At 46.9% G+C, this 11,707-nt stretch overlaps 1 long non-coding RNA gene across 2 annotated transcripts; it reads left to right on the forward strand.

Annotated features, from left to right (window-relative positions):
• Positions 1-5,060: 5,060 nt before the first annotated feature.
• Positions 5,061-11,333, forward strand: LOC134165026 (uncharacterized). Of its 2 annotated transcripts, none has more exons than XR_009965333.1 (2): positions 5,061-5,327; positions 9,225-11,333. It is a non-coding gene; the product is annotated as an uncharacterized LOC134165026 (long non-coding RNA). The 2 variants fall into 2 exon arrangements; XR_009965332.1 differs by having other exon boundaries at positions 9,380-11,333.
• The last annotated feature ends 374 nt before the right edge of the window (positions 11,334-11,707 follow it).

The following is an 11,707-nucleotide window of genomic DNA, read 5'->3' on the forward strand; positions in this document are numbered from 1 at the left end:
CTTTGATTTACCGTCCCTCAGCCTCCAACAGCACCTATTCGCAACCCATCTGTTGGAGAGAAAACCCATCTAGTTCCACTCTGTAGTTATTTAAGGAAAAGGACCACAAAGGCTTATATCATCCAGGAGTCTGAGTCCTGTGGGAAACCATCAGGTTTTAATTTTTAGCTCACACCATAGACAGGTAAGTCACTGAGACCAGACTTGAGCATTGTCTGGTGGTGCAAAACTGGTGGGTTATGAATGTGTTCCCATGATCCCATGTCCATGGTTTGGGGTTGTTTTTGTTTTTTTTTTTTGACAAATCCAGAGCATGTGCTGCAGTGTTCTTGGCAACTGGCAGCCTGTCCATGCCACCAGCCATTGCAGCCAGCATGGAAATATTCGCTGGCACACCAGGACACGTGGGTGCTCTTGCATGGTGAAGAGTTTTGTGGAGGGCATTGCTTTGAGGATAGGCTGATGTCTCTAATTTACTACCTTAGGAAAAGCCTCTGAAAAGCAATGAGGCAGAATGCCATTGCATTGCCAGGGCATGGCACAGCACCAGTTCCACAGCTCCACTTCCCAGGTGTTATGTTCAATGATGCCATATAGGAACAGTGACCCCAGAAGTGGCCTTTCCCCATGAGACACCATGGTGGAGATAAACACCAAGTCTTTGTGTTGGGGATGGCTATCATGAACGGCAGATGGTGCAAGAGGAAGCATAAACAGCAGGATCAGCCAGCGTTTTTCCTAGATGATGAATCAAAGCCATAAAGCTGCTGGCTCCTGCCTTGCATGGTGTCCAGTCCAGGAGAACAGAGAGGACTGGTGGCAGAGGGTTGGGCCACAAATGTGGTAAAGATCCCCGGCAGAGGAAGAGCCTTGAAAGCAGGAAAGTGGAGCTCTGGAAGACATGCTGAACTCACTCTAGACTGGGTGGGGCAGAAGACCAAAACATGAATCAGCTACAGAGCACTGAAACGAGGCTAATCTTGGTCATTTGGAGTTGGCTGCCACTGACTTGCCTTGTTGCCAGTGAGTTCAACACAAGCTGGACAGGATATGCCTGGCAGAGAGCCTGCTGAAGTTGATTAAATCACCATGCTGTTGCTGCCTGAAACCCTTCCTACACCCCTTTCTGAAATGGCTTTTGCAGCAGTACACTAGCACCCTGGAGCATCAACCGGACGTCTTCCCATTCTTCCTGCAATGGACAGCAATGGAGTGTGCGCTTGGTTAGCATACAGGAAGATGGACCATTATATTGATCATTGCTTCTGTACGGTGATCTCTTCTGTTTTGCCCTGCAGGATGTAAGAGCAAGAAGGGCTGCAGGAATGAACCATCGCTGAGGAGAAACAAAACCACCAAGGACTTCTGTGGCTCTCTCACTGCTCCGTGGGAACCAGGAAGGATGCGTCAAGAGACATAACAGCCTGCTTGCCCATGAGACTGTGCGATACTCGATGCTTCTGAAAAAAACAATGTTGCAGGGAATCCCTGGCCATACTCTGGAGCAATACCTCGAGCCTAACATAGTACGCAAGAGATCTCTCTGTGGTAGGGACAGGGCACCCACTTACACTAGCATATCTCCCAGCGTCCTTGGCCTTCAGACAGATCAGCCATGACTGTATGGTGGAGGACATGGGTAGAGGTGGAGCAGAAGCCCCATGTTCCTAGCTGCACCAGTGACCATTGGAGAGGTATCCAGGAGGGACAGCTAGCTCAGTCCACACAAGCCAGGTAACTGCTTGGCTCCTAATGGGAACCTGGAGAACATCAAGGAACAAGGTCTCCGTGCAGGTCCTGTCCTATTGCCCCACAGGGGCTGACCTAAGCCTCTTGCTCAAACTTACCAGCTCTACCTCATTTTTTCTTTGTGTGGATAAGCTGAGTTGCTGAAGAGTCCAGATGTGTGGGATGCTCTTCCAGTGAGTTTCATAGGAAAGAGCAAAGGCAAGGCCAGTCCCATCCTGAATATGAGCAGAGAGCTTTATCATGGCTGGTGGTTACAAAAAGTGGGGGAAATATGGCAGTGAGTCAGGAAGCGTTGGGTTTCATCAGAAAATGGCAAATGCAAGCCAGTTTGCAGGGAGTGACAGAGAAGAATGGAGATTTGGGGTACAGCAAGCAGAAAGATAGGTGGAGGGCTTGTGGGAGTCTAGGCTAGATGCAGGGTGTTCCAGCAGAGAGGTTAGCAAAGCAACCAAGAGGTAGGAAATCTTTGAAACAATAGAAAATCTTCAGAAACAACATGACAGCGTCATTTTATACTGGGTTAAAGATCTGGTTCTTGTGGCCCTAGTGTTTAACTCTGTCCCTAAAACTCAAATTACTGCGCTGTTTGATGATGATGGCTTTAGGTGCTTTGAAAATCGCAAGTATATTCTGCAGCATAATTGGTCTAAAATAGGTTTTCCTCATTCTTCTGATGACAGCATCAGGGCCAGACCTCCTAGGTGTTTTAACCTGCTTGTTTACACTGCTTCAAGGGAGATTAGAGTCAGGCACCACATTTTTCCTTTAGTCTTTTTTTCTGTCTTTACTTCCTCATCCCTGACAGGGGAAGCACTGTTCTTTCCATGCTCCTTGTTTCTGATTGAAGCAGACAATAGAAAAAGTGACAATTAGGAAATAAAGAACCTACAGTGTCTGCTTTGGAAGGGAGAGCAGATCCCACTGCTGAGCAGCACCAAGTCAAACCAGTGGCTGCCTGTTTGGGTCAGATGAAGATATTGCTGCCTTATATTCCTGGAACTGCCTGAGACAGCATGGTACACTGCTGCTCTACAGACCAAATAATAATATTAGCATTAGTGTTGAGTAGTATGCATTTATAGTAGTCCTGCAAGGAGCAGGGAGTTGGACTCAATGATACTTACGGATCCCTTCCAAGTTGAGTTATTTTATGATCCTATCATTTCAGGATGCTCAATTGCAGTTTGGAAAATAATGGTGATTAGAAGCAAATGGCAAGGCCAAATAACTTATTATTTGGGAGATCAAGTAACCATCTGGGGCAGGGTTGCAGATACAAACTTTGGTCTTCCCAGATTACTGTCCTCTGCCAAAATGATTAAAGGTTGCTAAGCAGTGTCAGTGTATTACCCCCAAACCGAAAGAATGTAACAAAAGTGAACGAGTTCAGTGCAGAAGAACTGAACTTTTATCAAGCCTAAATATAGATAATCATTGGTAATGATGATTTCTGTTCCTTAAAGCATGCCGGGCACCTGAAACATCTAATGAAAGCCAAGATACTTTCTTTATGTTGTTTACAGTGCAGAAATCTTATGGATCAGCCAAGGTGGACATGCAACCCCTTCTCCAGGTCTTGTCTGGCCCTTGTTCAGTGTCCAGGGCTCTTGCCAAATGCTGCCTCAAGCCTCCTTTTCCATCCCTTCCAATGCCAGGGAAAATGAAACCCAGTCTCAGACTGTCTTCCTCCACTGCAAATAATAAAACAGAAAACCTTACCAAAGTACAACCTTATGAAAGGAAAGGCAGACAAAGAGAGCAGAAGGAGAGAGAAGATAGCATCCTAAACTATGAAACAAGACTCATTTTCTCAAGGATCCCACCCAATAGCCTCTCCAACCTCACATTTACAAGGCAGCAAAAAGCCCCTTCCTGTCAATGTATCACCTTCACCTTTTGTGTGTCTCCACCCTCTTGCCCAGGGGAGGATGCTAGGTCTGAAGGTCCCCCTGGAGCTCTTGCTCTCTGCTAGTCTCTTCTGTCCCTCCTGGTCACCTCTCTCATCTCCACAGAATATCCTGTGGTGCCTCCACAGGACTACAAGCCTAGAGAGAACCTCAAAGCCAGCATTTATCACAAAAGGGGGTATTTCCCAAATAGGGTTTTGGGACTATGGTAGAGTGATCAAAGCAGTCAGGAACTGCACATGGAGGTGACACGGGAAACAGGCATAGTAGATGATGGAAGGTCCAGGATAAAGGATGAGGACCTGAAATCATCCCATCATGTCTCATCAGGGACACAAAAAGGAGTCTGAGGTGCACAGCAGAAAACTACCAGTAGCACAGGGACCATCAGAGCTTGCTGGAAGTTCACCTGCCTGCCTAGGTGAGGACTAGCCAGCAGTGGAGATGTTGAGTAACATGGGGCTGGTGTGCACTCCTCCGATGAAGCCAGCTGTGTGCTGTTCATCTCTCCAGATTTCCTAGTACTTGTTCTCTTGTTCTGGGAAGAGGAGAGAGCTGCAAGAGGCCCATCTCACGGGGATGTTTAGAGAAAGGAAAGTCCATTGTGTGAAAGAATTTGGTATTCCAGGGTTTGTTTTCCTTCTGACACAGAACAAAACACCACCATGTCAAAACCCTCTGTAAGGCAAAACAGAACCAAAAAAAATCCCCCAAAAGCAACAAACTGTGGCGTTTAGTTTGGACACGGTCTGTAGAAGCATTTTTCTTTTCTTTTTGGGTTTTCAGTCATCAGGATACCAACTACTGTAGCTATTTCAGGAAAAGGAAAAAAAAAAAAAGGAAAACAAAATCCTTGCCAGAGCAAAGAAGGGGAGCCTTTTCCTGCACCAAGATCCAACCCTGCCTTCAGTGGGTTTTCTGTGTGGTGGCACCAGGATCAAAGTGGTTCCCTTCTTTCTGCCCTAGGAGGGGAGCAGAGCTGCAAAGGACCCTCCAAATCTTAAGTGGGAAAATCAGGGAACAGGCATTGCAGTGACCATAGAAGGCATCAGCAGAGTGGTTTTGCATTAGCTTTCCATGAGCAGAAGGACTCCTACAAGAAATTTTAGAAAGCTTGCATGTAAAGGTTGGCTCCCAGCAACAAAAATGGGGGCAAGTCACTGATTTGCACGGTGCTTTGGGTTAGACCCTGCAAATGTCTTTCATGTCAAGAGCCTCTGGCCCAGCTCTCCAGCCCAGTTTCCCAGCCTCCCTGATGGTCCTGGATGGGCTTGTGTCTCTCCTTATGCTTTCAGCCCCTGGGAAGGTGCTATTTTGTAGGTACTGCTGCTTGGGTGAGTTTCCCCAGTGGGGCAATCCAGGGTGCAGATGCCTTCAGTGGCAGCAAAAAAGCAGCTCACCACCACGTCTCTCTGAGAGTGTTTTCTGAGCGCTTGGCATGGCGCCTGGCCGCATTTCACTGCTGCCTTTTCATTTGCGTTAATTCACTGCGTTTCCTTTCTTGCTCCTTTGCAAGGAACAGAGGGAGAGCTTGTTCCAGCAGACTGGCCCCATCCGCTCCACCCGGCTCTGCTGGAGCGAGGGTTGGAAAAGAGGGATGGAGGCAAAGGGGTATCTCCCACCCCTCCGGGGCCCCGTGTGCCGCCTGCGTGCTGCTTCCCAGCAAATACGGTAAGCGTTCAGCCTAAAAATGTAAGTCTGATCTCATGACACAGGGTGGCCCTGCATTCCTCACCTCTGACATAACCCGCTGGGAGTGTTCTCCGCAGAAAAACACAAACAAGATGTACTGGTGGGCTGGCGGTGGGGGCCAGGCGGCTGGCAGATGTGCTCCAGAGCCCCCGCGCAGCCCCCCGGGTGCCGCAGCCCTGCTCCAGCACAGCCTGTACCCTCCCGGCACGGGTGAAACCGCAGCCCGTGCTGGGAGGACAGAGCCGTCCATTGCTTCTTATATCAGGCGATGCACGGGTGTGTGCCGCAGCCTCCCCTCTCCCAGCCCTGTGCCCTAGGCAGGGGGGTGGTGGCAGGGTAACTTGATGTGGTTCAGTATCATCCAGGGAGGCAACAGAGCTCCCCTGGGATTTTGATTGGTGAATGCCTGAGGGCGTTTTTTAAGGACTTGTGGTGCTTTTGCAATCGGTTGGTGGTTGTTATTTTTTGCCTCATGTTTGTTTCTGCATCTCAGTCTCCCTGAGGCAGGCTCTGCTCTGGGCTTGCCATGACCATGGCTGGTGCAATTGTTCCACTGGCCTCCCATCCCCATTAGACTTCCACGCTTATCAGGAGCTCCACTGAAGCCAACAGCTCTGTATGCTCTGAGTGCATCATGCCCAGTGCCCTACACAACTTGTCACCCAAAAAGCCTTGGGTTTCACAGGGCACTTGATGCCTCCTTGTACCCCAACAGGGCACAGGGATTAAACGATTAAATGGTCACATGGAGAATCAGGGCAGGGTAGTGATGCGAGTCCCACTGCCATAAGCACAAAGCTGACTTTCTTCCCAGCCAAACCCTCCTGCAAGTACAGCCTTCTCTTGAGCAGGGGGCAGATCCTGCTCTGCACGGAGCTGACCTCCCATCTCACCCAGCCACATCACACCACTTGTTTACTGTCTTTTGCAGATGCCCTAAACCCTGACAACGACCTATTTTCCCTTCTATTGCGCAAAGCTTCTTTCCTAGAAAGAGGCTTTGTAACGCTGGGTCTGACCAGCCCAGCTCTCCTCCATGTATGTAAAAGGAGACTTCAAATGACTGGCAACTTAACTCAAACACACCCAAAACCCACACGCTGATGAGTTGGAAGGCTCTGTCAGATGCTACCTGAAACCGTCATGTGAGACTGCCAGTTTGGTTTGCAGAGGAATCAGATGAGCAATGTCAGCCTTCACATCCACTCCTCAAATTTACTTCTTCTTACTAGTGCTTTTCATCTGTCTGCTCCTGCTCCAGCATTCAAGAAAGCTAGGAGAAAGTTTTTCTCCAGACATTTCTCCTCTCTTTCTGTCCTTACCTTTGTGTGGCAATGAAAATGTCTGATTTATTTTTTTTTTTAAGGAAATTCGGGAAAAAAATACAAATTAAATCTCCTCATTTCTCTGCCATACTTCCAGGTTTTCAGAATTATTACTCCTCTGGCAGAGGATGGTTTGCAAGGCAAAACAAGACAAACAATGGTAACAAGAGAAACAATGGTTCAAATTTGCTTGTTCAGAGCACACAGTGTTTGATCCCAAGCAGGAGAGCGCTTTTGCTCATTGGTTCAAGCTTCTTTTCAAGCACCCCTTTACCTTGGGGATCTCCATCCTTTCCTTAGGAGGTGCCCTGGCTGTGCCCAAGCTGTAGCAGTGTTATCTCCTCCTCCCACAGTGATGGTTTCATTCAGCTCCTCCAGTTCTTCTCCATCTCTAACCTACAGCCCAGCTTTTTAAGTTAACTCAGAGTCTGTGCTGGTTTATTTTACTGTGCCAGGCTGTAACTTGAAGCTACAAACATAAATTCAGCCTAACAAGGTCCCCTTGGCCAGCTGAGAGCACAGGTTAGAGATTAATCCAACAGCAGCAGATGGTCTAGGTTGAATGCTTGCTGATTGCCCACAGCTGCTTTTTCCTGTCCCCTTGGTACCTGCAGCTTGGCTTGGTATCTAGCTGTGCTCTTGCCTGGACAGACAAGCTGCTCTAAATGAAAACAGAAATGCACAAGAAGCCCTATGTGCTGGGGTCAGGGTCTGGTTGTGAAGCAGCTCATGAGCCCACCAACAGCTACACTAAGAGCAAACCTTGGGAGGGTCACCAAGATATGGTGACTTCCCCTCTGGCTGAGCAAAGTACTTTTTTGCATAGGGACCCAGGTATTCTGCCTGGGTTCTAGTGGCAGGACACAAAACTGCTTTGGGTAACCACCAGTTTTCCTCCCTGAAATTCTTTCCTAGAAAATAACATGATATCTCTGTCAACTACATAAACCCTGCCTGGAAAGCACAGGGAATAAAGAGCCCTTGACTAGAGTTATTCTTTGAGCTTTGGTAGCTCTGCAGATAATTTTCTCCAGTTTGCAGATGAGTGAATGTGACATGAGGTTGAGGTGATACAAAATACAAGTGGTCTTTAAGAGGTCATGGTATTTTATTTTTTGCCTGCTTCTAAATGTGCATAGAATGCAAACAAGTAAGGACCTGGCTGATGGGCTGGTGTCTGCTTGCTTATACAGGGATTATTTGGCACCTGGGATTTTTAATTGCATGACATTGTTAGGGATAGCAGTCACTGGGTATCTTTGGGAATCTTGGCTATGACCAGAATCAAGCCCTGAGCCCCTGGCGATGGACTGCTTCAGTGTCCCCATCACATGCTGAGATAAAGCATCTCTACAGCTAGTCATCTGTATCTGTTTTTTGTAGTTGATGAGCTGTGTATGGTACTTTTGCCCATAATAGTAGTCAGTCCCAGCAGCCCATCTGAAGAGACAGAAACTGTTAGGTGCTATAAACAGACAAGGGCTGGGATGTTGTCAGGTGTCTTTAACACTGAGACAGCAGTGATGTGTTTCCAGTTCCATTAATTTTCTCCATTTTAAAGCTGAAACCCATGAAATTAGCAAGTAGGGGAACACCAATGTTAGGATTAAAAAATAAAAAAATAACAAAACAAAAGAAAGAAAAGAAGCCTTCTTCTGAGCACCCAAAAGGCACAGGAACCACAGGGTAATAAAACATGGACCTGCGTTATTATTTTGCTGTAATTCTGTGCACAGCTACAGAATGTATAGCCTACTCCTGGAATTGCTCTTTCTATTGTTGCATCTATGGGCTTAGATTTAAGGTCAAATTACCTAATTTAAGAATTGAGGAGTATCATCTGATCCACAGTAACTAACCAGGTTCATGCAGGAGTAATGCCCTGCCTCCTGACCATCTACCTCAGTTTCTGAAATCTTCTCCTGTAAACCAGTAGGTCTCAAACCAAAGGCCAGGTTTGTATCATGGGCCATGATACAGCAGTATAACAAGCATCCTAAAAGACAGTACCCTAAAATATTCAGGCATAAGCTAAAACTTATGCTTGGTGTTCATACCAATCTTGACATTTCCTTTCACATTCCTTTCTGACTAAAGAATGAGAGGGAGAAAACACAGCCCTGCCTATACTCCCTGATGGACAGAAAAATCCCATTACTGCCTCCTCCATCAGGCAGGAAAGGCCTTCAGAATGGCACTGGAAGGTCACATATTTCATTGCTGTCTTGTTTTCTATGAAACTGCAGCCCGCTGCTTCCCAAGGCTGAGGATCCAGCCCCTCTGGATCTCACTTAGGAGATGTCATGGACTTGCTGCCATCCACAGGTTTCTCTGATGGGAAACCATCCAACAAGCTGCTGGTCCTCATACCTTTTGTATTTGGAAGTCTATTCAGCTTTACCAGAGGGCAGGAAACCAGCAAAGCATTATGAACCCAGGATGAAAATAGTGGCACTGCAAAGGTCTGCCTTTTATAATTTTTCACTCTGATTTCCTCTTTCTATACCAAAATGTGCCAACAATTGTTTGTTGTTTTTTTTTTCTCCACAAGCTTTTTAGAGCCTGCCACAGTACACATGGGAATCAGTGAGGTTTGTGCTATTAGTTGATCTAAGAAAGGACTGATGTGGATTGCAATTTTCAAGATCTGCAAGGAGAATTGCATGGGTGGTATCATTATGTTCAAATAGTAATTTGGGTTCTAAGCCTCTTACAGAGTGCTAAAATACTACCCTGGCCATTGGTATGACATGGAGGAGGAGACTTGGAGACAGCAACCCTGACACCCTCAGCTTGGTTGTGCCAGATGTAATGTAGGAGGCTGGAAAACCTCAGGTAATAACTTCGACCACATTCAAACCACTTACTATGGAGTATGATAAAGCCCTAAACATGCACGGGGCTGGAGGGACATTGTGAGCAATATCATCCAGAACAGCAATGGACCTGGCATGCTCTGCAGCTGGTGGGGATCTGCAGGACCCTGTTCAAACAAACCTTATATGGTGCTTTTATTTCTTCCCACTGATGGTGTACAGAACTAGGGATCTGGCAGCTCTGGAAATGCAAAATCCTGAAGTAATCATGGTTTTCAGGATAATAGTAGGTACTGAAGTCTGTAACTGAAGTTACATAGTCAGCAGTCCGAGGAGTGCCCTTGGTTTTGCGGTGCTGTATCTGGTGGGCAAATTTTTCCCAGCCCATGACCAATTCTCCCTGATGTTTGAGGAAAAGTGCAAGCAAAAAAGCTTCATAGTGCAATAACCTAGGCCATTTTCTACAAAATAAGGCAATTAAGGACCGGAAACTCTTCCAAAGTGCTACAAAGACATGACGCTGTTGTTCGTTTTGTCTGGACCTGAGCCCAGGGCCCATGACTAGACCTGTCATATCCCCACACCTTCAAAGCCAGAGCCTGGGCTGTGTTTGTGCTCTCCTGTCGCAGGGTGAGAGCTTTCCTGGAGCCACCGAAAGAGCTTGAACGCTTTCTTCTGTAATCTGTCGTGACTGTCAGGATGCCAAGAGACATGCCAGACCTAGACACTGGGCCAAAATAGCTATGTAGACATGCCCAGAAAGGAGAGCTGGCACAAGGTGTTGTATAAAATGAGATACGTGAAGCTGCAGGCAAATATTTTGGTAATCGCATGGGTAGCTTAGGCTTGGCAGAGGGCAGGGCACGTCTGCTCATCAAGAAAGGAGGAGGCAAAACTTTACCAGCTTGGAAAAGGGTTGGAGCCTGTTTTAGTGGGAACTCAGGGGAGCTTCAAGGGGTTAAACAAAAATAATTGCCCCAGAAAGGTTGAGGTGAAGGACTCAGTAGTGTCCCAGGGAGGCCACAAGCACCTTTTCAAAATAGGTTTTTCCAGGCGACAAGATCCCATTCCTGATAATGTATCATTATAATTACCATTTCATGGTAAGGTTCAGAAGTGACTGGAGGAAGGACCATACACTTTGCTCAGTGCTTGTGCAGGGAGAGCCTCCACGTGTCTCTTCACCTCCGTGTTGACCTAGAAAGTTCAGCCTCAAAGGATGGGAGCGGAAAATCTAGTCCCTACAACTGGGGTAGCTACAGCACAGAGTCAGTGAGGCAGACCGCAGACACACTGCACTAAAGCATTGCACCTAATTAGCTTCTGCAAGTTGGGTATATATATGCCCGAAGAGGTTGTTACTGTCGCTCACAACCATCCAGTTCCCTGCTGAATGTTTTTGATCAAAGTCTTCCCAAGCTGATCTATTTTCAGCCCAACCCACTCAATACCTTGATTGCTACACAGCTCTTTTAGCTGCTCTTAGGTAAACATGCTGTCGCTCCTTGGCATTTTGCCTTTCTAAGCCAAAAATACAAGTGGCACAGAAAATAAGAGAAGCTGTTCTCCTTCGCCAGGAAAAATTATGCTATTTCTGAAATAAACTGTTTTTAATACACCTCACTGGCCATGCACGTATACACTTACATATAAATATACTTGAAATGGAGGTCCAGCTGTTGGCATCATCTGCCTACATGGAGACAGAAACAGAGAGACAATTATGTACCTATAAACCCAGACACATCTTCAGTCCAGTCTGTATCTGAATGCAGAGTTTTGGTTATGCTGAGATATCAGGGGCTGACTCCCATTAAAATAGGTCCACGTGTACTGAACTCAAACCTGTGGGTTATGTTCTCTTCTGGAGAGCTCATCTGCTGTGGCTGTCCTTAGGGAGGGTGACTAGCATGATGCTCATACTGGGAACTGTTTTGCATCATATGGTGGAGCAGGGGGTGTGGAACAGATACTCTGGAGACCCCTCTGTGCTAAAAGCCATAACTGGTGACTATGCACGTGAGATTGGCTTTGCCCATCCTTGGTTCTCTATGGGCTGACATGGCCCCACATGAGATGAAGGACAGCACAGGAAGCACTTCACAGATCCACCCTCAGTCAGCATCCCCGGAGCTAAGCCAGAGCAGGCTTCAGCAGATCAAAATCAGAGATCAATCCATGGCAGACCTTATTTTTACAGAATGACAAAATAAGGTCT

Source organism: Pezoporus occidentalis, unplaced genomic scaffold, assembly GCF_034315485.1.
Source record: "Pezoporus occidentalis ecotype Australia unplaced genomic scaffold, CSIRO_AGI_Poc_V1 ctg23, whole genome shotgun sequence".
In the NCBI taxonomy this organism is placed as follows: domain Eukaryota; kingdom Metazoa; phylum Chordata; class Aves; order Psittaciformes; family Psittacidae; genus Pezoporus; species Pezoporus occidentalis.